This window comes from Orcinus orca, chromosome 12, assembly GCF_937001465.1.
Source record: "Orcinus orca chromosome 12, mOrcOrc1.1, whole genome shotgun sequence".
Lineage (NCBI taxonomy): Eukaryota > Metazoa > Chordata > Mammalia > Artiodactyla > Delphinidae > Orcinus > Orcinus orca.
The window spans coordinates 20419122-20444669 of record NC_064570.1 but is presented as its reverse complement, the minus strand read 5'-3'; the positions used below and the strand labels follow the sequence as shown (position 1 = coordinate 20444669).

The 25548-nt window shown below is 41.9% G+C and overlaps 1 protein-coding gene and 1 long non-coding RNA gene across 7 annotated transcripts in view; one reads left to right on the top strand and one right to left on the bottom strand.

The window, feature by feature from the left end:
• Positions 1 to 6041, bottom strand: part of LOC117196581 (uncharacterized) — a 28447-nt gene extending 22406 nt beyond the window's left edge. For all 4 annotated transcript variants that reach the window (XR_007470404.1, XR_007470405.1, XR_004476824.2 and 1 more), the window contains exon 1: positions 5479 to 6041. This is a non-coding gene — a long non-coding RNA (uncharacterized LOC117196581). The remainder of the gene's footprint in view (positions 1 to 5478) is intronic.
• Positions 6042 to 6129: 88 nt separating this feature from the next.
• Positions 6130 to 25548, top strand: part of STX11 (syntaxin 11) — a 39034-nt gene continuing 19615 nt past the window's right edge. For 2 of the 3 annotated variants that reach the window (XM_004263746.4, XM_033405747.2), the window contains exon 1: positions 6130 to 6340. The gene's annotated coding sequence lies outside the window, so the exon portion shown is untranslated. Of the gene's footprint in view, positions 6341 to 23413; positions 23563 to 25548 lie in introns of those variants that run through there. The other variant, XM_033405750.2, reaches the window with a different exon arrangement.

The following is a 25548-nucleotide window of genomic DNA, read 5'->3' as shown; positions in this document are numbered from 1 at the left end:
CCAATGTCTGAGGTATTGTGCTAGGCTTTGAGTAAACAGTAGTAAGTAGAATAGACACAGCCTCCACTGTGATTCTGAGAATGTTTTTCAAAACTTATGGTTTAGTAGGTAAGTGTTTCAAAGGACGTAAAGAAAGATTTAAATAGTTTATAAGTCTGTGTTCATAAAGGTAATTATCAAGTGCAACAGAAACACATGATCACTAAAAGTCCAAGTTAATATTCAAACATAAAACTTTTGAGAATTCACAGAGCAGTCATTTATGTGCCAAAGAGCCACAGACATTTTAGGCAGCATATTTCCTCCCTTCTAAAAGAAGGATTTTTATCTTAAATTTTGCTGTCCAGTTCTGGAAAAGCTTATCCAAATATGATTTGTGAGACAAAGAAGTGGCTACCAGGATCTAGAAAGTGCTGTCCAAAAAGAAAAAAAAAAGGAAGTGTTGTCCAATATAGTAGCCAAAGAACTGTCTGCAATAATGGAAATGTTCTATTCTGCACTGTCCAATATATTGGATACTAATAAGCACTAGTTATTATGGTGAAATGTCACTAATGAGCTGATGAGCCGAATTTAAAAATGTGCTTAATTTTAATTAATTTAAATTTAATTAGCCACATGTGGGTACGGTAAGACAACAAGGTGTGTGAGGTGGGGCTTGCTGAGTACAAGTTGATTCGTTTAATCTCATTTCCTTTTTCTACAGGGTTAATAACAGTTCTTTATTTACTCATACAGCATCATGTGCCCAGCAGGGTATCAAACAGAGAGGGAATAAAAAAGAGCTTATATGAAAATAGCAAGTGTTAACAAAGAAGTGGAAAATTTGGAACCCCTGTGCATTGCTGTACGAATGTAAAGCAGCGCAGCTGCTGTGAAAAATAGTATAACGATCCCACAAAAAAAATAGAATTACCATACAATCCAGCAATTCCATTTCTGGGTATATACCCCAGGAAAAGGAGAGCAGACACTGAAATAGGACTATTATTTGGTCTTAAAAAGGAAGAAGATTCTGACACATGCTATAACATGAATAAACTTTGAAGCCATTACGCTGAGGGAAGTAAGCCAGTTATAAATGGACAAATATTGTATGATTCTACTTATTTGAGCTATCTAGAGTAGTCAAATTTACAGAGACAGAAAGTAGAATGGTGGTTGCCAGGGGCTGGGGAGAGAGAGAATGAGGAGTTAGTGTTTAATGGGTACAGAATTGTCAGTTGGGAAGATGAAATAGTTCTGGAAATGGTTGGTGACGGTTGCACAACGATGTGAATGTACTTAACGCAACTGAACTTCACATTTTAAATTGGCTACAATGGTAAATTTTATGTCGCATGTATTTTAATCACAATTTTTAAAAGATAGGTTAAACACAGATCCTCAAGTAATTTGAAAACTAGCACAGAAAAGAGAAATGGCAGTTGGTGATGAAAACATGGTGTAGGGATATAAAATGACTATTTATAGATGACCTTCCAACCCCAAGATTCAATGCGTTTATAAGCCCTTCAAATGAGGGATGGCAGTAGTACACAAGATGATGTCCACAGTATACAGGGGATGAGGCTTTATGTGGCAGCTATGTCCCTCTTCAAGCGCTGGCCCTGCTTTATCTGGGCTTTGCCCTAAAGTACTCACGACTCAAAAAATCTAGACTGGAGGTGAGAGCCAACATCTCCAGAAAAATATCTGAAACACAGAAGACCTAGCGGGGGGCCTGGTTGGGGTGGTCAGGTCAATTGCAGAGAACCCCTAGAATGCGCCATTATCCATATCTGCACCCCTGCGTAATCCACTGTCTCAAACCCAACTTGTATTTTTTCCAACTGAATCTCTCTAACCTGCTAACTGCCGCAATTTCTGGACACCCTGGAACTTCCAATCCATTAACCTAATATCTTTTTATTTGGCCTCATCACTATCATTCATGTCCTCTCTTCTCTCGTCCGTCGGTTTAGATGCCATGGTCCTTCATTATAATCATTCCCTTGCATAGACACTCAACACTCTTGTCCCTGTCTCCTCTATCATATTCACCTGGCAGCTCCAAACTCTGGTTATATCTGGTTATGTCTCTGTCTAGTTTTATGCGCCCAAGCAGGCAAATGAGGCTCGTGAAAACACACAACTATACCAACTGGCCTCCCTTTATATTCATGATCCCGGACTTCAAATGAACCCTTAGTACTATTCAACAATCTGACTACATTTTCAAAGTCCATTTACTCTCTCCCTGTCCCGAGATGCTACTTCCTACTTTCTCCTCTCTTCTCAAACTTCCTCTTGCTCTTCACTCTCAGCCGATGGTCTTGCTTCTTCATTGATGATATATATTCCTGTCTCCACATTTACCAGCTTCTGTGCCCATACATTCTGCCTCCCCCTCTGCCATCAGGGAAGAACCCTATCTTCCCCAATAAACCCCAGCTTTCCATCTGTGCACTGGATCCCATCTGCTCATCTACTCAAGAGCATTGCTCTGGCAATTATCTCTTTTCTCTTCTGCATTGTCACTTTTTCCTTCCCTTTTCTGGCTCACACCCATGAGCATACAAGTATGTATATCTTCTAATTAAAAAAAAAAATTCTCCCTTGACTGTACATTTCCTTCCAGCTACTGCCTCATTCCTCTGTCTCCACTTACTCTCCTTTTATTTTCTCTGGGCTCCAAGGAGTCTTTGGTCACCACACACCACCAAACCCTTCTCATCAAGTTCACCACTGACCTCCGTATTTAGTTTTTGATCCTAGTTTTACGCATTTTAGCACCATTTGATAGACTTGACCATTCTTGAAACATTTTTTCATTTGGCTTCGGAACATTCTTTGTCAGTTTACCTCTTATCTCACTGATTATACCTTCTCATTCTCCTTTCTTGTTCTTCATCTTCCTGGCCTCTGAACTTTGGAGTGCCCCAGGACTCAGACTTCAGACATCTAAATTCTGTCTGCACATCATGTTTGTGCTGAAGACTTCCAGATTGAACCCATCATCCCAAAATCACCGATCCAACTGCCTTCTTGACAGCTTAACAACTCCAAACTTCAAGTGTCCAAAATGGAACTCTTTTTTTTTTTTTTTTTTTTTTGCGGTACGCGGGCCTCTCACTGCTGTGGCCTCTCCGGTTGCGGAGCACAGGCTCCAGATGCACAGGTTCAGTGGCCATGGCTCACGGGCCCAGCCGCTCCGCGGCATGTGGGATCTTCCCGGACCGGGGCACGAACCCGTGTCCCCCGCATCGGCAGGCAGACTCTCAACCACTGCGCCACCAGGGAAGCCCCAAAATGGAACTCTTTAGTTTTTCACAAACCTCCCCTCCCCTCCCTCAACCTCCACAACTTACTTCCCAGGCAGTCTTCCCCACCTCTGCATAAAGAACCTCTTTTCTTCTCGTTGCTCCAGGGAAAAACCTGGACTCATCCTTGACTCCTCTCTCACCCCACCCAATTAGTCAGCCAGTCCTGTCAGCCCCTCCTTGGGAACAGATCCGGAGCCTGCCCATTCTCACCAGCTCCACTGCCATGGCATTGTGTCAGTCAGGGTTTCCCAGAGAAAGAGAACAAATAGGGGATATATCTATATCTATACTGAGAGATTGGACTGTATTATACGGAACTGGCTCATGTAATTATGGAGTCTGAGAAGTCCCAGGGTCTGCAGGTGGCAAGCTGGAGACCCAGAAAAGGTGGTGGTATAAGTCCAGCCTGAGTCTGAGGGCCTGAGAAGCAGGAGAGTGAATGGCCTGAGTTCCAGTTTGAGGTCAAGTCTGAAGTCAGGAGAAAACTGATGTCCTAGCTCGAAGACAGTCAGGCCTAGGGAGAACAAATTTCCCCTTATCCTGCCTTTTGTTCTATTCAGGCCTTCAACAGATGACATGAGGCCCACCCACACAGGGGAGGACAATCTGCTTTACTCAGTCTATGGATTCAAATGCTAATCTCATCTAGAAACACCCTCACAAACATACCCAGAATAATGTTTAACCAAATACCTGGGCAACCCAGGCCTAGTCAAGGTGACATGTAAAATTAACCATCACAGCTTCCTAACTGGCTGGCCTACTTCCATTCTTGTCCCTTAATCTATCCTCAACACAACAGTGGGTTGAAAAAAAAAAGCCACATCAGGTCATACCTCTGTTAAAATTTTTTCAATGTCTTCCCTTCTCAATAAAAGTAAAATTTAAAAACTATCATGACCACCAAGGCCTTACATGCTCTATTTCCCCACCCCAGTTCCACCACCTATCACTCTTCCCTCATTCATTCTGTTCCACCCACACTGATATTACTCCAAGAAGCCAAGCATGCTCCTGCCTCAAGGCCTTTACATCTGCAGATCCCTTGGCTTGAAATGGTCTTAACCCAAATATCCACACTGCTTCCCCGCTCAACGGTTTTATCTTAGAGGCCTTTGCAATAAACCTATTTTCTTCAGTTTATTATAGTACCCCTTCACCTCTTACTTTGCTTTACTTTGAAACTAAACCTTATTTTTTTAGAACGGTTTTAGATTTACAGAAAAATTACAAAGATAATATAGGGAGTTTCCATAACCCTCATTCCCATTTTTCCCTATTACCACCATTGTACAATTAGTATGGTACATCATCACAACTCATGAACCAGTCTTGATACTTAATTACGAACGAAAGCCCATACTTTATTGAGATTTCCTTAGTTTTTACTTAGAGGCCTGTTTCTGTCCCAGGATCCCATCCAGGACACCACATACATTTAGTTGTCAGGTTTCCTTAGGATCCTCTAGGCTGTGGCAGTTTTTCAGACCTTCCTTGTTTTGTTATGACATTCACAGCTTTGAGAAATATTGGTCAGGTATTTTGTAGGATGTCCCACTACTGGAATTTGCCTGTTTTTCTTATGACAAGACTGGGGTTATGGGTTTCTGGGAGGAAGATCACAGAGGTAAAGTGCCACTTTCATCACATCATATCAGGAGCACATACTATCAATATGATTTATGACTGTTAACGTCCCCCTTGATCACCTGGCTGAGGTAGTGTTTTTCAGATGTCCCCATTGTAAAGCTACTCTTTTCCCGCCTTTTCCATATTGTACTTCTGGGGAGAAAGTCACTATGAGCCCCTTGTACTTAAGGAGTGGGAAGTTAGGCTTCTACTCCTTTAGGGTGGAGTATCCACACAAGTTACTAGGAATTCTTCTGAAGGAGAGCCTATCTCTTCACCACTTCCCTATCCAACCATTTATTGCTATGGACTCATGGCGGGGGAGGTTGTTTTGGGGTTTTTTGTTTGTTCTTACTTCAGGTTGTAATCTAATACTACTTCATTTTGTTGTTTAAGCTGCTCCTCCTTTGGCTTTGGGAGCTCTTTCTGTTGGCTCCTGCATTTCTTTGACATTCCCCATCAATGTAGGTCTTTTTTTCACCCCCCTTTTCGAGCACTTTCTAACTTTTTAAGCCTCAGCCTTATTTTTCAAGATACCACTAACCTCACATGATAAACACTTTATCTGTTCATCTTTCCTCACTGGAATGCCGGGTCCTTGAGGGCAATGTCTTGGCGGTGCTTTTGGCCACGCAGTATCCTCAGCACTTGTGTGGACGCTAGGTTAGTATCAAACGAATGAATGAATGAACCGGGCTGGCGTTTAAAGCTCACTGGAAAGGGCTGAATCCGGGTGGGTTCTGGAAAGACGGTGCTCAGCCTCGGGGGGACCCGCCGACAGGGTCGCGCGGCAGGTGCAGAGCCGGCCGCAGCCCCTCTCAGTCACCCCAGCACTCACAACCGCGCGGGAAACGCACCGGCACGGCCAGCAAACGTCACCAGCGCAGGGGGATCCCGGCGGAAAGTCCCGCGCCTTTGGGCCACGCCCCCGGCGCTGGGGGGCGGCCAAGGAGGAGGTGGCTAGGAAAAGGGGTTACGTGCCTCGGGCGGCGCACTCCGCGGCTCTCAGCTCCTCCGCCCAGAGCATCCGGGGGCGCACAGGAGTGGGAGGAAGCGGAAGCGAGAGCGGGAGGGGTCCCACTGGTTCGGAGCACCCTGGCTGCTGGCGGGGCGGGGTAGGGCAGGGCGGGGCGGGGCGGGGCGCGCGGGAATCCGGCGCCGCCGTCCGGGGGCGGGGCCTGGTCCCGTACTGTGGGAACTTCCGACGCCCGGGGTGCCGGGCTGGCGCCCAGATGCGGCGGTGGCAGTGGCGCGGAGCTGGGGCGGTCGCAGTGGAGCTGCTGGAGGCGCCGGGAGCCCATCCGCCAGGAGTCGCGCCACGGATTTCCATCCCCGCCCGGCGCCCAGCGTGGCACGGGCGCCCACTGGAGAGGGCTTCTCGGTTCGCACGCGCGGTCCCGTTCCTGGTTTGTGTTTCTCCCCTTGGGTCTCTTTTTCTCTCGTTCACCGCCCCTAGGAGCGAGGACGCGCCCCGCTAGGCTGTGCGCTGAGAGCTGTGGGGCGACTCGCTTGGTCGGGGACACGAGGGATGCCTTTGGGGGGATGTCGGGTCTCTTGCCGCCTCTCGGCACGTCGGGGAACACGGCATTTGGGTTCCTAATACCGAGCGGAGTGATTGCTTTTTCTCCCAGTGGACAAGGGACTGCGCATTTAGGGCTTCATAGAAATGATTTCAGAGGTAACCTGTTGTAGGCTTCCCTTATACGGTATCCACCCAAGACTACTTTTGTTTTTGAGTCGAAAGGCTGATTTTTAAAAAAAAAAAAATTAGTTGAGGCATTACTTCGGTTTGATCATCTCTTCACTTCCTATTAGGTTGCACTTTCTCAAAAATACCAGAATGGGGACTTCTTGACTTGAACTTGGCAGTATGACTCAGGAGCCAAGAAATACGGAGAAGTTGATACTGCCTTGAAATAGTTCCTTCCAAGCCCACATAAGACTGTTTTCTTTTTAGAAGAATGGGGACAACAGGTAGTGGCAGCGCGTAGAAGCACCACACCGTCCCGAGAGGGAATTCTATCTAGACTCGGCTCATAGTAGCCAAGATCTGTATTACTTCCTGTGGTTCTCATGCACTTGTTTAAGCCGTTTCTCAGCAAAGGGAGGAGTTGTTATTTCCACACGGGTATCCAAAAATGAGTCATAGCGCTACTCTCTTAATTGTGAGACTTTGTTAATGAACTTTTGAAAAGTGAGGTTTGCTCTGGCTGTATTTAAAATAAAATTAAGATGTGAAATGCAGGCGCTGCTAAACTGGGGCTGGTGGTATAGGAAGTAACAGTTTAAAGTTTTGTTTCCAAGAGCACCTGATGGTACAGCATACCAGCTAGGGTCACTAGACTGATGTAAGATAACCATTAAAATCATGCGCTTTGCCACAGAGGCCCAAGAGAAAATTAATTTCACTCTTCAATAACTGGTTTGTTATTACTTTCATTGGGATGGTGTTGTAGAAGTATGTCACATTACCTGGTGATTGTATGTCACTCTGAATCAAGATATTTTGGACAGTTTGTCTTTAGTAAGTTAGTGCCACATGAAAAGTTGTGAAGATGGTGGATACCAATTGGAGCTAAGAAATTAAAATGTTGAAGCTGATAGGTCTGTTGCAGCAGGTTAGCAGCTCTTAGGAAGGGACACAATAGAGAAGTGGACAGCATCACTGTTGGAGCTGAGTTGAGCTGAATTCAGCCCAGCAGACAGTCATTGGGCACCTTCTCTGTGCCAGTCTCTTTACCGAGCTCTGGTTATACAGTTGAGAATAAGACAGGATCTTGCTGACAAGAGCCCTAAAGACTGGTGTAGAAGCCTGGCAAATCCACTGCAAAATCTAATAGAAGGAGGTGAGTGCAATGACAAATCTATGCCCACAGTAGAGCCTCTGTCCCAATATGACTGAAGTTCTTGCAGATCTGGGATTTTCAATGAAGTGCGTCATCATTTCTGGAAGAACGAGGAAGGTTTTGGGTTTAATCATCTACTTGTCTTTGTAGGCAGCCTGTTGAGCTTATTCGTCAGTGTTTCTTTCAATAAGTGATTTAAAAATATATTAATTAGAAAGGCATGATTTTTAAAGATTCTGAATTGACTATATTTCATGTTATCTAATAACCATGTAAAAATAAGTCTAGCCTGTTATTACCCCTAGACAGTCACAGGCATTTTTAAGTGACTGATTAATGGCATAAAAACGTTATAACTCTATATTGAAGCAACTTTCTGATCACTGTTTTTTATAGTTCAAATCAACCTTTTCTAACGCATTATAGCTGTATGACTCAAAATGAGTAAATCCACTGTTGGGACTGGAATCATGCTGAGGTGCTTTTGGACCTGATACCAGAATATATTCAGCTTCTCCAATTCCGTAAGATATCCAACTAGTGATGGAAACAGTGGTAAATTGGAGACAACTTTACCTTAATTTCCATACTTCATTTCTCTCTCAAGAGCGTCTAAATTACTTTTTCTATGAGAAGGGGTTGAGTGTGATCTTCATCATTGTACTCCCTGAACTTGGCACAGGCTTCAGTCATGATAAGTGTTAGGCAGTAAGTATTCATTAAATAATGAACCTTAATGTAAGAGGAGGAGTCATCAGCGGATGGAGGACTAGACCACCCAGCAGAAGGATCAGCCTGTTTGGGGGTGGACACCAGCTGGGGAGGGGCCTGGAGAGACAGGCTGGGCCAGGTCACGAAGGTCCGTGTGTCATGTAAGAGCTCAGAGTTTATCCTGTAAAGGACTTTAGTCAATCGAATGATATTGTCAGATACCTGTTTTAAAAAGACAACTTAGAATCAAGAGAGAGAATAGATTGGATGAGAGTGGCACTGGCCTTAGGGAGACACAGAGGAGATTGTTGTAATATTCAAGATGAGAAATTAAAGAAGGCTCGAGTCAAGTAGTGACAGTGAGGAATGGAAAAGAGGGAAGGAGCTGACAGATGTTCAGTAGGTGGAACCTGGCCACAGAACCCAGAAGTGGGCAATGAGGGAGAAGGAGGAGGTTAGGATGACTCCCGCGTTTCTAGTTAATGACTAAGGTAGGAACATAAATGGAAGAGTTGGTTTGGTTTCAAGGATGATGAGGATCTCACACAGCGTTTGGCATATAGTCAGTACTCGTGAAACATTTTTGAATGAATACTAACAATAGCTAAAGTTTATTGAGTGCGTATTATGTTCTAGGCACTATTCTAGGCTCATTACGTGAATCAAGTCTTTTACTCCTTATTGCAATTCTGTGAGGTAGGTACTATAGTTAACTACTTTTCACTGGTGAAGGAAGTGCAGTGTTAGTAATTGTCAGAGCCAGGAAATTGATCCCAAGCGTCAGGTTCCAGACCTTGCTTGCTTTTAAAAATTTTTTTTGATATGATTTTTATTTTATATTAGAGTTGATTTACAATTTTGTATTAGTTTCAGGTGTACAGCAGAGTGATTCAGTTATACATATACATATATCGATTCTTTTTCAGATTCTTTTCCCACATAGGTTATTACATAATATTGAGTAGAGTTCCCTGTACTATACAGTAGGTCCTTGTTGATTATCTATTTTATATATAGTAGTGTGTATATGTTAATCCCAAACTCCCAATTTATCCTTCCTCCTCACCTTTCCCCTTTGCAGATCTTGCATTCTTAACCACTCTGCTCTGATACGGTGTCTTTATGAATGAACGAGTGAATGAATGAATGAATGAATGATGTTTTAGACACTGTGGTGAACTCAAAGTAGAGTCACTCTCCTGATCCTGACAATTCTCCCTCAACCAGGAATAGCCCAACCAATACATGAGATGGGGCTCCCTCTGGTCCTGTTGTGCTGTGGCACCCCTCCCTCCCCCCCACCTTCACCCCAAGAAATACCTGGTTGGTCTAGGAATAAACCTAGAATAATCAGAACATTTCTCCTGGGAATTTAAAACATTTTAATGGAGTGACCGAAGGTTCCCACAGCTTCCACACAACTGTCCTCCCAGTGCCTCAGTTTAGCACCTCGTGTTTCTTAGATGCACTCAATATTTTGTTGCTAAGATCTGTAGTATCGCTCCCACGGGGAAGCAGAAAGGCTGGCCAGGGGGTATTAATCTACAGAGCAGAGTCTGGTGGTAGAAGATTTACTAACAGATGCAGGCAGGTCCATAACAGCTCCAGATCTTATACTCCTGGTTTAGAATCTGCCTTCTGGGACCATTTTGTTCTGGTTTCACCCCAAAGCAGGTACTTACCAGCCCCTCCTGCTTCTAACTTCCAGAATCTTGGTAAGTGAAGCTGGCCCTGCTGTGTCCCCTGTTTTCTTGATTTTTGCTGAGCAAAATGATTCAGGTTTCCTGGTTCGGGCCCTCATTTCTATTTTCAGGTCGATTCCTTTGGTCCCGACAAAGATATTTTTGACTAACAACCCCACCTCCCCCCGCCTAAAAAAAAAAATCTGACCCCAACTCTTCACTATTCTCATCATTTCATGATTCGGCCTACCTTGGCATTGAATAATTCTCTGAGTTTTCTTCAGCAAACACGGTCTAATTCTCTTTTTCCTCAGGGGCCTCTACTTTGGACCATGTAAGGATTATAGACGTTGAATTAATGTTGTACCTAAATGAATCAGCAAACTCACTGGAAGTTTGAAAATGTTCAAATATCTAAAACTAGAAGTTTTGAAATGTTTTCTCCACGTACAAACAAAATGTTTCATTCAGCATTTCTTTAGCTTTACCAGGAAATCTAGATATTTATAGTTTCTCATTATATGAGACTTGACATGAAGCCTTCCGGGGTGATCCAGCCCACATGTTTACCCCTTGGTCTAAATTCCTCTATGCCTGCCTGTAATTCATTCAGTGCTCAGAGAACAATACAGGGAAGGGTTTTGGTTAATATTTCATGTGGGTTTGTCTGGCCTCCTCATTTTGACTGTGGTTTCCCTGAGAGCGGAGCATTGCGAGAGTTAGGGGCTCTGGTAGGTCTCTAAGCCTCCGAGTGCTAACCATTCTGTGACTTTTGCTGATAATGAAACCGTCTGTCAGGGTAAGTCATTTGCTGGTCACTCCTTCTGAGTCTGTGGATACCAGACATTATCTGTGCATCTCATTCAAGTTCTTTGTGAGACTCAATAATTTGGTAATTTTTAGTAGGGAGACGTTTTAGGATTGGTAATTTCCAGTTATCTTTCTTGAGCTAATTAAATGTTTTCAGTTAATGTACTTTTTTTTTCTTTTTAGTGGATACGGTATCAAGGTAATCCAGAAATAACAAGTTGCTTAGAAAAGTGTTCCCCATTTTGTATACCCAGTTGTTTTACTTGTTTCTCTGTTCAGAGATATAAAATGACATTTCATTGCTCATTGCATAACCTTTTGGGTAATCATGTGAATTCTGACTTTTCAGAGTAGTGGAAATAACTCTCCTGCTATCTTCATATGGAAAAAGAGTGAACAAGGATTGTTGTCACTTCTGTTTCAGTTTCAGGGTTGCAGCAATGCATGTCTCACCTCCTGGGTTGTTTTTTTTTAAAATTTTCTATTATGTGCCTGGGTGTATTGACTAGTGACACAAATCTTTTAATTTCAGATAAAGTCAGGCACAGTGTGTAAGATGAATTGTATAATATTAGTAGATATCCCACTTCTTCCTCTCCTCTTTCCTGATTATCACATGGTAAACCAACATATAGTGATGTCAGCTGACAAGACTGTACAGTTCTTCATTACTTACGAAGTACTCTCATGGATATTTTCTCCTTTAATTCTCATAAAAGCCTGGCAAAACAGATATAATAAGTATTACTATTGTTGTCTGTATTCGAATTCTATAGATGAGGAAAGAGACCCTGGGAGAGATTAGGGGACCACCCAACGTTACCCAAGAAGTAAGGTGCAGAGGCCCAGTATGCTGTGCTCTCACTACTTGACTGGAAGAGGCAAGTCCAGTACCTTAGGTCAGGTTTCCTGGAAACAAACTCTGAGATTTGCACACAAGAAATTTATGAGGAGGTGCCCTGGGAATAACACTTGGCAGGGAGGGAGGGCAGCAGGATTACGCAGAGGGAAGAATTAACTGCAGCGCACGTACAATGGTGGTCTCAACAGTGGGGAGCTTTGGAGGTGGGATGGCCCTTCAGAATCGTTCTGCCACCATGAAGCAAGGGAGCTGGTCACTGTATCGCCAACATCACGTGGCCTGCATTCAGGCAGAAAGTGTAATCTTGGACAAAGCAACTCCCTTTAGTCAAGGGCAATTCCTGGAGCTGTGAACCTTCCGCAGCCAATGTTCCTGGCAGCCGGGGGAACAGGGGCCTTGGTCGTGAAGGGATCTGAGTATCACATCATCCACTACATTTCTCTGGAAGACAGCGTTCTCTGCGAGGGCCTTGCCGTTTCTTTCTAACCCAGATCATTGCCCTGATGAGTGAAGCCCAGAAAGCTGGCATTAAGGCCCTTAAGGATTTCAAATAGCCAACCAGAGAGCAAGAAGACAGTAGCCTTCATCCTGGGAAGATTAGTCGCAGAAGAGCCAGGTGAGGCTTGGCTAGGATGAGTGGAGTGGGGTGCACAGTAGAGAAAGCTAACCAAACACCCAGGCTGTCCAGACCACCGACAGAAGTGCTGGTCTTTGCTGCAATTCAAGGCTTTACCCTTGTTAAATGGTAAACAATTTTGTGATATTAAGCTACATTTTCTCTCTCTTCTCTCCATCCTCCCCTTTCCCTTTTTTATAAGCCTTTGACAGGCCCCAAACTGTTCCAGTGAATCTCAGTATGTAGCCTGTAGGTTATAAGATCAGAATTGCCTGAGATATTTTAAAACATCCTCTATGAACCAAGGAACAACAACAAAAAGAAAACAGAAAGGGAAGTCCAGGCCAACTTTCAAGATCTACTAGAACAGAATCTTTAAAAGTGGAGCCCATGAATCGACATTTTCAACACATTTTCCCCAGATGATTTTGATCCATGCTATGGTTTAAGACCCGTTGCCCTGAACCATTATGCCCTTGAGGGTGACCAAGCCTATTGGAATTTTTCAGATTAGCAAGAAGCCATGGGAACTGTGGAACAGAGGAGCACCTGAGCCTTAATCCCAGCAGGCTTGATATAGTGATATTCACCCCTTGTCTTTCATAGCATATTCCTGGTGTGGCCAATGGGGAACCTGGCCCAAATTCCTTGGCTGGCTTCTGACCAGGATTGCTGGAGAGAGGCAGATGTTTCTGGCTTGGCTTTTTACTATCTTGATAACTGGGGGAGAGATGCCAAATTCCTGGAATAGTTGTAGATAAAAGCCGGGGGGGGGGGAATCAGTGAATTTATAAGAATCAGTAAACTTCCTAGGAGAGTAAGATTGTCCAGAAAAATCTTATGCCAGATGAAACTTTGAGGTGCTGTCTTAAAGCTTTAAATGACTGTCTAATAGGATGAGACAGATTGTGTCTGTCTCATCCTATTAGAAAATCCTCAGGAAAATATATTATCTGATTCATTGAAATGGGGAATAATTATTTTTCTTCAAAAGGAAAAACACTGAATTTGAGTCAGGTCATTGTCGGAAATGTTAGTCACCTAAAGAATAATCTGGTAAAACTCCTAGCACATATTGATATGTTTGGTTCACTCCTGCAGTACCAAATTGCTCTAGTTCCTATACCTTCAATGCTTTATGCCTTTGCTCAGGTTGTCTCTGCCTGGTCCCTTCCCCTTCTCCTTGCCCGCTAACCCCTGTTAAACCGTTTAGAATCAGCTCAGACATCACCTTCTCTAGGAAGCCTTCCCTTCCCCTTATCCAGTTGAGTTCACCATTTTCTACTGAGCTCAGAAAGTAAACCCATATGTCCCCCTATTATTACATTTTTTAATCATTATCCTCCCTACCAGCCTGTGAGCACCTTGAGGGCAATGACTGTCTTCTTCATCTTGGTGTACAGGACACCTAGCCTCATCAAAAAGGATTGAAAGACATAATCAGTCTAGCAAGCATAGTTATTCAACAGATATTTATTGAGCCTCTTCTATTAGCTGGACATTTTGGGGTGCATGGCAAACACAGTAAGTACAGCCCTTGACCCCATGGAGCTTATTGGCAAGCAAAGAAGACAAGCAATGAAACAATTAACAATGGAATATGATGAATATTAGGAAAGAGGAGGTATAAGAAAGTGTGAGATCATGGAGTCAGGAACGCAGCTTAATCTAAGGTCAGAGAAAGTGTCCCACTCTTATGAAACACAATTTATATAAAAATAGAAGCTATGAGCCTGGCTTTGGTTATAAGACAAGGGACCTCTTTTTAAACAAAGGAAGATCTTTTGGTCTCTGTAGTTCAAAACTGACCCATCCTTCACATGCATGTGTGTGTGTGTGCGTGGTGTGTGTTTATAGTATGTGAGTGCACACACTGGCAAAGAGAGAACAAGAAAATGACTCCTTCATTTATTGAATAAAATAGATGCTGAGGAACAGGGAAGGAAGTTTCTGTGTGTCTCTTTCAATGTGCCATTGCTAGAAGCTAATTTGTTAATATTTTAATATGTAATATACAGTAAAATGATGTAAACTTAAAGCTCTGAAAATCATGAGATTATATTACAGCTTTTTAAGAGTTAATTTTAAGAATCTGATGATTATGGCCTAGGAGGGCGCTTGACAGATTTGCCTTTGGGTCTTATTATAGACCAAGGTTGCAGAACCTTTGCTTAGAGGTCAGTGTCTGCTCTGACTTCTCATCTTTCCACTTCACTTTCTCAGCTCTGCTGAGAGGGGATGCAGCACTTGTATTGCAGTTGGTAGCCTCTACCTGGTTTAGCAGCTCAACTCATGCTAATTCCCCAATGGATGCTAATACCATCCATTGGGGAATTCCCTGGCAGTCCAGTGGTTAGGACTTGGCACGTTCACTGCCAAAGCCCAGGTTCAGTCCCTGGTTCAAAAAAAGAAAAAAAGGATACCATCCATTTGGCTGATCGCAGAGAAGGGAGGATTAAGTCATCATGGGGCAGCGTTTACTAGATGTAGATGGAGGTGTAGAATGCTCTGCTGTATCTCATTTAAGTCAACATAAACATATCTACACCATCCAGCATCTCAAAACAACGTTGATACTAAAAACTGGAATTAAAGACTATAGTGCAAGTGAAATATAACTCAGACTGGAAGTGTGATTTTTAAGTGAATGGACATGTGATGTCCTATGATGACCATCTGCAATGTTTTCTCACATCTTTACTTCCATGCTTTGGCATATTCCTTGGTATTGCAAGTAATACTCAATATATGTTCTAATTTTTTTCTTGCTTTTACTATAAATATTGTATATAGGGAGTATATGAATGGTGAGGAAATAATTCTAAACATTTGTTCTTACACTTTCTATTTTGCATAGTTCGAGCTTGGTTTATTGCTGCAGTGTAGGTGGGTGACGAGTTTAACCACTGTGAATCCAATTGAATACTTTTGTAAATTATGTCAACTTTTATGTTTTCATTGAGAATGAGAATTTTTTAATAAAAAGCTATGGTGGTGAACTGTAATATTTTTCTCCTTTTGGAAATGTAGAACTCTTTAGAGGATGAAGCTTATCCCTTAAAGAGTCAAAACTATAGTAGTGTCAACTCATCTGAAAAGCTTAACAGTTTGTAGAAGAAAATTCCATGTAGTCAGCATAATTTTGTTGTTGTTTAATTAGAAAACTTCTCAAGGTATTAATTGCCCTTTGCTGAAACTTAGAGTGCCACGAACATTTTCTCCTTTCTGTTGACATCTAGATACCTACACCTACCACTGACAGCAGCATAAATACACAATAGTATTTTCAATTTTATTCTTTCCATCTAGTAACTAAAGCATCGATAAACATTGTATTGTGATTTCCCCCCCTCATTTTTGTCTACGTTAATAAGTCTAAATTAGTATCTTATTTTTAATTTGTATTTATTTGCTAAAGAGCAGATACTATCATTTCATATTTTTATTGAGAATATTTTATCTCCTGTGATTGTCTTTCTGTATATCGTCTTATCAGTTGAGGTTGTCTATTCACATAATTTTGTGTACCTACCTAATGTCTATTATGTTTTGTGCAAATATTTTCTTCCAATCTCTTGCTTTAATTTTTAGTATTTATCATTCTTTCTTGTTGCATAGAGATTTCAAATTTTATATAATCAGATTTGGTTGTCTTTTTCTTTGAGAGTTCTTCCACAACCTCAAATCCCATAGAAAGTTATTATCCCAGAGTACTGATAAATATTCCACTTTATTTTCTAGTAATACTTCTGTTACTGATGTTTGCATTTTTAATTCTTTGATGTTCTTGAGGTATATTATGGGGTCTTTGGTAAGGATTAGAGAGAAATACATTCTTGCTAGTCAATTACATCATCTAGTTGCTTAAATTTTTTCCTCCCCTATTATTTTTTGATGGCTGCTTCTTCATAAACTAATATTTTATATATAATTGGTATATTTCTCCATGTTTTATTTGTGTCCATTTATCTAATTTTCAGGTTGGCAAAAGTATCACGCTTTTAATTATCGTCTTATAATAGGTGTTAATATCTGCTAGGGCTTCCCCCGCTTCACCAGTGCTGTGTTCTTTTCAGTTTCTAAAAAAATTAATTATTTATTATTTGAGCTTTATTTTAGGATCACTTTCTTTTTCAGATTTTTTTTTAACCCTGGCAGGAATTTTGGATTTAGTTCAGTCAAAATATTAACTTGAGGAGAGTTTCAGATTCCACTTATAAATGTGTATAAGTGTTCAGTCTAAAGCAGAACCTGTAAAGAGATGTTTACATGAGAAAGAGAGAGAGAAAGAAGTGAGCAGACAAGACGGAGGATTCCTAAAGAGTTCCTGCTTAGCGCCAAGCCAAACTCATAAATTCACACCATTGCCCTTTGGATTAGTGTTTTGGATATCTAGAAAGCCTTTTTTCTTCCTTCCTGCTTTCTTCCCTCCCACCCTTCTTTTCTGCGTCCCTTCCTGCCCTCCTTCTTTCCTCTTTCTCTCTCTAGTTTTTAGTTTCATCAAACTTACTCACACATAATTAGAGTCAACTAGTTCCATAAAACATTTAATGAAAAATAAAAGTCTAATGACAAAAAGTCTGTTTAATTTCCCCCTTCCGAAAGGCAACTACTTTCGACTATTTTTGCTGTTTCTTTTAGTATTTATATTCATGTCTCTAAATAACACTCTTCTGTTACTATTTCTTGATTGTTTTTTGTTTTGTTTTAGGCATGACCTATTGACTGCTCTGTATGGAAGATGGTGTTTTAGCTCATTTTCACACCTTTTCCCCAGACACGCACCCTTTCTGTCCCCTCCTCCCATCCTCCCAACACAATTCCATTCTAACTTGTTAGATCAGTATTCCATGATTTTATTTTTATGATTATGAAAATGCTAGTCACAGCTGAGCCATGTATTATATCATGATTACTTTCCTGCAACTACATAATGTTTTTTCTGGAAGTTAATTGGTTTTTATTGTTGTTGTTAGTTTCATTTACACTCACAACCTACTCAACCCCATATTGTCTAAATCTCTGCTCCAGCAATTTTGACCCATAAGGCATTCTATCAGTTTCATTTTTCTGAAGAAATCTCTCCTGCCGCCTACTCACCTAATCTAGACAGATATCTTTTCAGCCAGGTTCATAGTTATTATCTTAGAGTTTCCGTTTGCCATCATCCTGGAATGCCTTTGCCTCTTTCCTCTGTTAGAACTCACGTTAGGATTCTTTATTTTGTATATTTTCTGCTTCATTTCCTTATTTCCTGAGAAAGAGAACATAGGATATAAAAAATTTTGAGACTTTGTAAATCTGAGAATGTCTTTATTCTACTCTCACATTTGATTGATGGTTTGATTGAATTCTGGGTTGAAAATACATCTTCCTCAAAAGTTTAAAAGGCATTGTTCCATTAGCTTTTTTTAAAATAAATTTTTATTTATTTTTATTTTTGGCTGTGTTGGGTCTTCATTGCTGAGCGCGGGCTTTCTCTAGTTGCGGCAAGCGGGGGCTACTCTTCGTCATGGTGCATGGACTTATTGCAGTGGCTTCTCTTGTTGCGGAGCACGGGCTCTAGGCATGCAGGCTTCAGTAGTTGTGGCTCGCAGGCTCAGCAGCTGTGACTTGTGGGCTCTAGAGTGCAGGCTCAGTAGTTGTGGCACACGGGCCCAGCTGCTCCATGGCATGTGGGATCCTCCCGGACCGGGGCTCGAACCTGTGTGCCCTGAATTGGCAGGCGGATTCTTAACCACAGTGCAACCAGGGAAGTCCCATGTTCCATTAGTTTTAAGTGTTTTGACCTTTAATGTTTTGTAGGTGATCTGTTTCTCTCTCTCTCTTTCTCTCTCCTTGTATAATGTCCTCTCTCTGCAATTCCTATTATTTGGAATTTGAACTTAAAGGATTGGACCCCTAAATTCCTCATCTTTTCTGTTATTTTTTACTTCTTTTTCTTTCTTTCTACTTTATGGAAAATGGTCTTCCATTCTTCTGCCTATAGGACATAGGTCAGTGTGCTGGATGGTAGGTGAACAGAGGGCTTGGAGGTCCAACATTCCCTATAAAAACATTCACTTAATCCTCCTCTCTCCAGGTGGGTATCTCTAACCCAGTCTACATTCAGAGTCTAGCCTTGCTCCTCTCCTGCCAGGGTAGGACAGGGGATGGTGGATACACTCACTTGTTAAAAAGACTTCTAACCAAACATATTTGTTGTTACCCCGCCACCATCACCTCGTTTTCCGTAAGTACTCTGCCTTCAATTCTGGTTCCTGAACCTTTGAGTACTTATTTATGGTGTAATCATTTCTTGGCCTTCTCCACTCTTTGCTTAGGATTCAGCTTTCTTGTATCTGCTGGGCTAGTTGTCACTGCCCATTTGCTTTACGACTTCCAAAATTTTGTTGCTGCTCTCTTCTATCTTGTTTTTTACCTCATTGGTGTATGCCTTTTCAAAAGTTCCTTTAGTGGAATTTTGGAAGGGAACAAAAGTAATGTTTAATTTGCCATTTTACCCAGAATATAGGTCTTCTTTAAACATACAAGTGTGTTTTCTGGATTGAGTAGTATGTTAAGCTACTAGCACATAAGAACAGATACATTCATCAAAATAGCTATTTACTGCCTTAAAAAAGTAGAGGATGGAACATAGGATTGGGATGTTTAAGTGGGCAAGCTTTTTCTTTTTTTTTAATTAATTAATTTTTTGGCTGTGTTAGGTCTTCATTGCTGCGCACAGGCTTTCTCTAGTTGCATCGAGCAGGGGCTACTGTTCGTCGTGGTGTGTGGGCTTCTCATTACAGTGGCTTCTCTTGTTGCGGAGCGCCAGGCTCAGTAGTTGTGGCTCGTGGGCTTAGTTACTCTGCAGCATGTGAGATCTTCCCGGACCAGGGCTCGAGCCTTTGTCTCCTGCACTGGCAGGCGGATTCTTAACCACTGCGCCACCAGGGAAGTCCCAAGTTTTTTGTCTTTTTTTTTTTTTTAATATGTATTTATTTATTTGGCTGCGCTGGGTCTTAGTTGCAGCATGCGGAATCTTTTAGTTGCGGCATGCAGGATCTAGTTCCCTGACCAGGGATCGAACCCGGGTGCCCTGCATTGGGAGCTTGGATTCTGAGCCACTGGACCACCAGGGAAGTCCCTAAGTGGGCAAGTTTTGAATTTGGATAGGGATTGGGAGGGGTGAGATATCTCTGGTTGCAGGGCAGGATGACGTGGCCGTAGTGGAGTTTCTTTGGGCCAGGACAGACTAAGGGCAGTGAAGTTAAAAGTGAGTAGCTCTCATTTACAGATTTTCCTGTTGATAGTTACGGAGAGTGTGTATGTTTACCAACATGAGTAAAACCATAAGTATCATGTGAGAAAATACTTGCCTTTGTTGAGAACCCACTCACTGTGTCTCAGGCACCTTACTGAGCACCCCTGGAGATGGATAGTGTTTTTCCAATTTGCTGAGAGCTGGGAATCCACTGCAGGTTTATTCGACTTTGCAGCATGATTTAAATTCTAAGCTGTTATATCTTCAAGTCATAGATGACATCAGTTATTGAAATTAAGAAAAATTTTGTAATTACACAGACAACTGAAGATGTATTTCCTTCATTGTCTTCATAGTTATGTCTTTAAATTGTTGAGAATGAGCAAGTTGCATAAGTTTAGTTTCAGCTATACCTGTATTTTAAATATTTCAAAAGTCTTATTTCACATTTTTGAAATTTTCATTTATGTCTTTAAAAATGCTTTCTGGGCTTCCCTGGTGGCGCAGTGGTTGAGAATCTGCTTGCCAATGCAGGGGACACGGGTTCGAGCCCTGGTCTGGGAAGATCCCACATGCCGCGGAGCAACTAGGGCCGTGAGCCACAACTACTGAGCCTGCGCGTCTGGAGCCTGTGCTCCGCAACAAGAGAGGCCGCGATAGTGAGAGGCCCGTGCACCGCGATGAAGAGTGGCCCCCGCTTGCCACAACAGGAGAAAGCCCTCGCACAGAAACGAAGACCCAACACAGCCATTAATAAATAAATTAAAAAAAAAAAAAGCTTTCTATAAACATTTTTTGCTTATCTAAAATATATATATATATATATATATTTTTTTTTTTTTTTTTGCGGTACGCGGGCCTCTCACTGTTGTGGCCTCTCCCGTTGTGGAGCACAGGCTCTGGACGCGCAGGCTCAGCGGCCATGGCTCACGGGCCCAGCCGCTCCGCGGCATGTGGGATCTTCCCGGATCGGGGCACGAACCCGTGTCCCCTGCATCGGCAGGCGGATGCTCAACCACTGCGCCACCAGGGAAGCCCTAAAATATATATTTTTAAAGGACTGAGACCATGACTCTTTTGCCCACTGAGTTAAACTCATCCCCTCTTATTTCCTGGCACATAGTACAATAGATACTCACAAAATACCTGTTGAATAAACACATGAAAGTGTCTGTCCCAGTAGCTTGTGCAGGCATATGTGTCCTGAAGATGTGCACAAGAACATTAAATCACATAGTCTATTTCATGAATATTACTTAGAAGCTAGTTAACACAGTGCCCAACTTGGTTTATCTAACAAGAATCCATGATTTCTACACTCTTGAATATATTTTAGTTAATACAATTGAGATTTTAAAAAAATATAATGTTAAAATCTTATTACAGTATAATGAATGCTCAACAGAAAAGTGAAAGGTATGATATTTAAAATTGTATGTGTTGGGCTTCCCTGGTGGCGCAGTGGTTGGGAGTCCACCTGCCGATGCAGGGGACACGGCTTCGTGCCCCAGTCCGGGAGGATCCCACATGCCGGGGAGCGGCTGGGCCTGTGAGCCTTGGCTGCTGAGCCTGCGCGTCCGGAGCCTGTGCTCTGCAACGGGAGAGGCCACGACAGAGGCCCGCGTACCGCAAAAAAAAAAAAAAAAAAAAAAATTGTATGTGTTTCATGGTTGCTGGTAATTATTCTACATGGATATTGATAGTTTCTTCATGAGAGAACAAATAAAGTTATTCTTTAGCTATAGAATTTTCTGCAGTTTTGGTCGGATAGGAGGTTATCCCCTGATTCCAATTATGAAAGTTACCAATTACCACTGCAAAGATGCAGCATCTGTTTAATACAAAATAGAAGCTCAGATATAAGGGAAATTTAAAATTCTGTTAATATTAAAAAATCTGTAAGATTATATTTTTGGTGTTGATTCTATATTAGTAATAAGCAACACAACTGCTATGTGCAACAGTTTATATTGGGGTAAATGTATAAGAAATTTGGTCAGCTTCTGCTTTTTAGTTTGTCAGTTTTGTTTTCAAAAAGTTGTTATTTGTCTTCTTTGATAAGTGTAATGTGAGATATTCCCTTCAAATTTCATTATGATAAATGAGTTTGTTTCCTTGGACATCTTGTATACAGTAAATGCAAGGCATTTAACTCATACTTTGCTGAGGTTCTGAGTGAATATAGGGCATTAATATTCTGTCACTTGAGTTAGGAATAATATAGAAACTGATATTAGAATAGTTGTTGGGTTTTACAGTATCATTTAAAATCACTTGGTCTGCACATGTTTCTTAAGGAGTAGTACTTGTAGTATTTTAAATGAACTACCTGGTGAAATAAACTGATTATGAGTGGCAACTGTGCAAAATAATAACTCCTAACACCATGTTTGTAAACGACGTTTAAATTTACAGAGTGCTTTTATATACATTATCTACCTCATTTACTGATCAAAAAAGAAACCCTTATGAGATAGTGTCATTGCCAATTTACAGATGGAGAAACTGACACTCAGAGATATGAAATGTCTCGCTCTACTTTATACAGCTAGAGAAGGAAACGGGGAGCAGTCCTCTGACACCCAGGGGAGTGCTTTTTCTCGCACGCGCCACATTTGTTTTCAGGACTCAAGCCAGTTAGCTGATGAGCAAGACTTCTTCCCAGTATGTTCCTGGAAAGCAAAACAAACACCGCTCCCCCACGAGCAACAAAACCTCATGGGGTGGGGAATGGGGCTTACCTCTGTGAGACGTTTATGAGGGAGATGTTCGAAGGATGTTTACTGAATTAAAATTGTTCATCTGTTCCCACAAGAAAACCTAGCCACTGACTTTACAAACCCTGAGTCCTGAACATAGCAGTCCTCAGACTGGCTTAGGCACTTCAAGACTCAGTCTCCAAGTGTGTGGAATCGGAGTAACCGCTTTGGGATTCTTAAGTGTGAAAGTAAAACATGAGGATTCTCTCTCTTTTTTAAAGAATTTCCTTTCCCTTTCCAGGTTGCCCTCGGTGTTCCTTTTTACCTGATACCACCTGCACGAAAATGTCGGTGGTGGAAAGTATGGTGGTACCTGCGCTATAGCCCTGCATCCCTGAGGGGTCCCCTGGCAGGAGGAAACCCAGAGAATTCTTGCAGTTTACAAGGAAAATGTTCCATAGTTCACAGTATCAGGGTCAGTTCTTCTGGATGCTGTCTCTTAAGAATTCACAACTTTCTAGATTAGAAAAGAGTCTGGAAGAATATGTATTAGCCTTTTATCATTGGTTATTTTATAGTCATTATATATAGTGGTATTAAACGATGAGACATGTTTACTTTCCATGTAAAACAATTCTGTCATTGGATTATTTCTTCTTTTCCAAGAGCAAGGGTTGCATTCATACTCAGAAAAAAAGAAATTTTTACAAAAAAAGAGTTGGAAAAAAAAGTTATTGAAAACCTGAAACAATCTGGTGACCCACAGGTATTAGTGTTCACTTACGATTATGAGATGAGTAACAAACTGTTAGTAATAAACTGTTAGCAGTATATCAACAAATGCACTATTTATACTAATAGTTACTGAATCTGCATTCATTTTTTGAGTAAATTAAAATCACAGAATAGACGATAATCGGGCGCATATACAGAGTGCTTACTGTCTGCTGGGCACTCTTCTAAGAGCTTTACCTGGATTATCTCATTTAATTCTCTTCCTCATCTTACGCAGTTGGTATTTATACATGTGGAAGATAAGGCAGAGAGAAGGTGACTGCAAGGAAATGTGACATCAGCAGACATTTGAAAAGCACTTATCTGTTAGGAATCGCCCTCTCTTACTGCTGGGAACCCTGAAACCAGTGAGAGAGCCCAGGTTAGTCCCAGGGGTGGCAGAGTTTGTCTTCTCAGGCTGGACACTTAGCCACTCTCTTCCACTGCCCTGAGTGGACGTGGAATTCTAACCAGATTCTACAACTGAGAAGCAGTATCCTGATTACCTTAAACACTCTGAAAGACTAGTAGGGTCTTAATCCACTTCTAATGTTCCTTAGGAACCTGGTACACATTACACTAATTTTTATTCTTTTTCATTTGTTAGCAAGAATTGTCTCTGGTTCAGTCTTGGATGACAAAGGGAGGTTTGGAATATGGCAGGAGAGTCGTGTTTGGAAGTTGTATTTTGCCTAACTGGTGTTCTTTACTTTAGTGATCTGAACAATAGACTTGTGATACACTTAACTATCTACCTCCATTTCAAAACTGGCTTTTCAAGTTTTCAGAACCTCTTATCACACTGAAACTCAGCCAAGGTTAGAACTGCCTAGTATCTCTGTGCTGTCCTGCCCCCACTGCTCAAGAACCCCGATTTAGCATACTGCATTATCAAACAGCTTCTGCAGAATCTTGCTTGTGGAGGCTGCTTGTGTATGAGATAATCTTTTTTTAGCATCATTTTTTTTTTCTCCTCACCATGCTTATGACCATATTCCTCAAAAGGAAAGGAAGACTGTCAGACGTGTTAAGAAACACATGCTCCTTTTATGTGTATGCTTTACATTAACGTTTGTATACAATATGAATAGAAAATTGTAAATGTATACTGAATCCAAATCCAGGTGTGTACTTAGGCCATGATCATCAAGTAGGTGTCATATATCAACAGGACAATTATTCTGTTTGTGTTTTTTAATTGTAGCAGTGAACTCTGTTCATTGCAATGAATGCAACAGCATTTACTTTCCAAAAATTATGATTGATCCATGAGTCTCATCGTCCTCCTAGGTCCTGTTTAAGAAGAACACACATCTTGGGGTATAGAGAAACCTAAAGAGGGGTGTATCAGTTAGCTTTGTCAGGGTAACAAACCATCACCAAATCACGATTTGTTATCTCTTATGGTTATGAGGGTTAAATGAGATAATCTATGTAACACGTCTACAACAGTAGCTGGCAGAAAGTAAATACCGAGTGCTTCTTCCAATGGCCTCACTTGGGCTCAGTCATGCAGATGGAGCGGTGGGTCACCCAGGGGCTGGCCTCTCTTTCCATATGATCATCATCCTCCAGGAGGCTAGCCTGAGCTTCCACACATAGAGCTTTCAGTGCTCTTAGTAGTAAGAGGGGACAAGCCCCAATATGCTAGTGCTATTCAAGCCTCTGCTTGCAGCATGTTTTCTGTTGTCCTCTCAGTCAAAGAAAGTCTCACGGCCAAACCCAGATTGGAAGAGTAGAGAAATTGATGCTACTTTTTTTTTTTGAGAATTATACTTTTTGTTTTAATACAAATAATGTAAGTATGCATTCATATAAGTATATAGATTGACAGTTAGCTTTTCCCCCTCAACTAAAGAACTATTAAAAACACTTTGCCAGGGCTTCCCTGGTGGCACAGTGGTTGAGAGTCCGCCTGCCGATGCAGGGGACATGGGTTCGTGCCCCGGTCCGGGAGGATCCCACATGCCGCGGAGCCGCTGGGCCTATGAGCCATGGCCGCTGAGCCTGCGCGTCCGGAGTCTGTGCTCCGCAACGGGAGAGGCCACAACAGTGAGAGGCCCGTGTACCGAAAAAGAAAAACAACAACAAAAAACACTTTGCCAGACAGAACCAGTTAATATGTTGACCACTGCTCAACACAGGCTGGTCTCCTTTTCTTCCATGTGCTCCCCAGGTTCTGTTGCACCTTCTCTTCTAGGGGTACCCCACTTATTTCCAGGGCTCTGACTTTCCTAGCCCTTTGCCCTCCCTGTGAGTTGCCACACACTGACTGCTAAGAAGGCAGCAGATTACTGCCAATGAAGCTTCGCCTCACTCTCCCAAAATGCCCAAGGTTAAGAGCTTTTATTAACAGGGCATGTCTTTT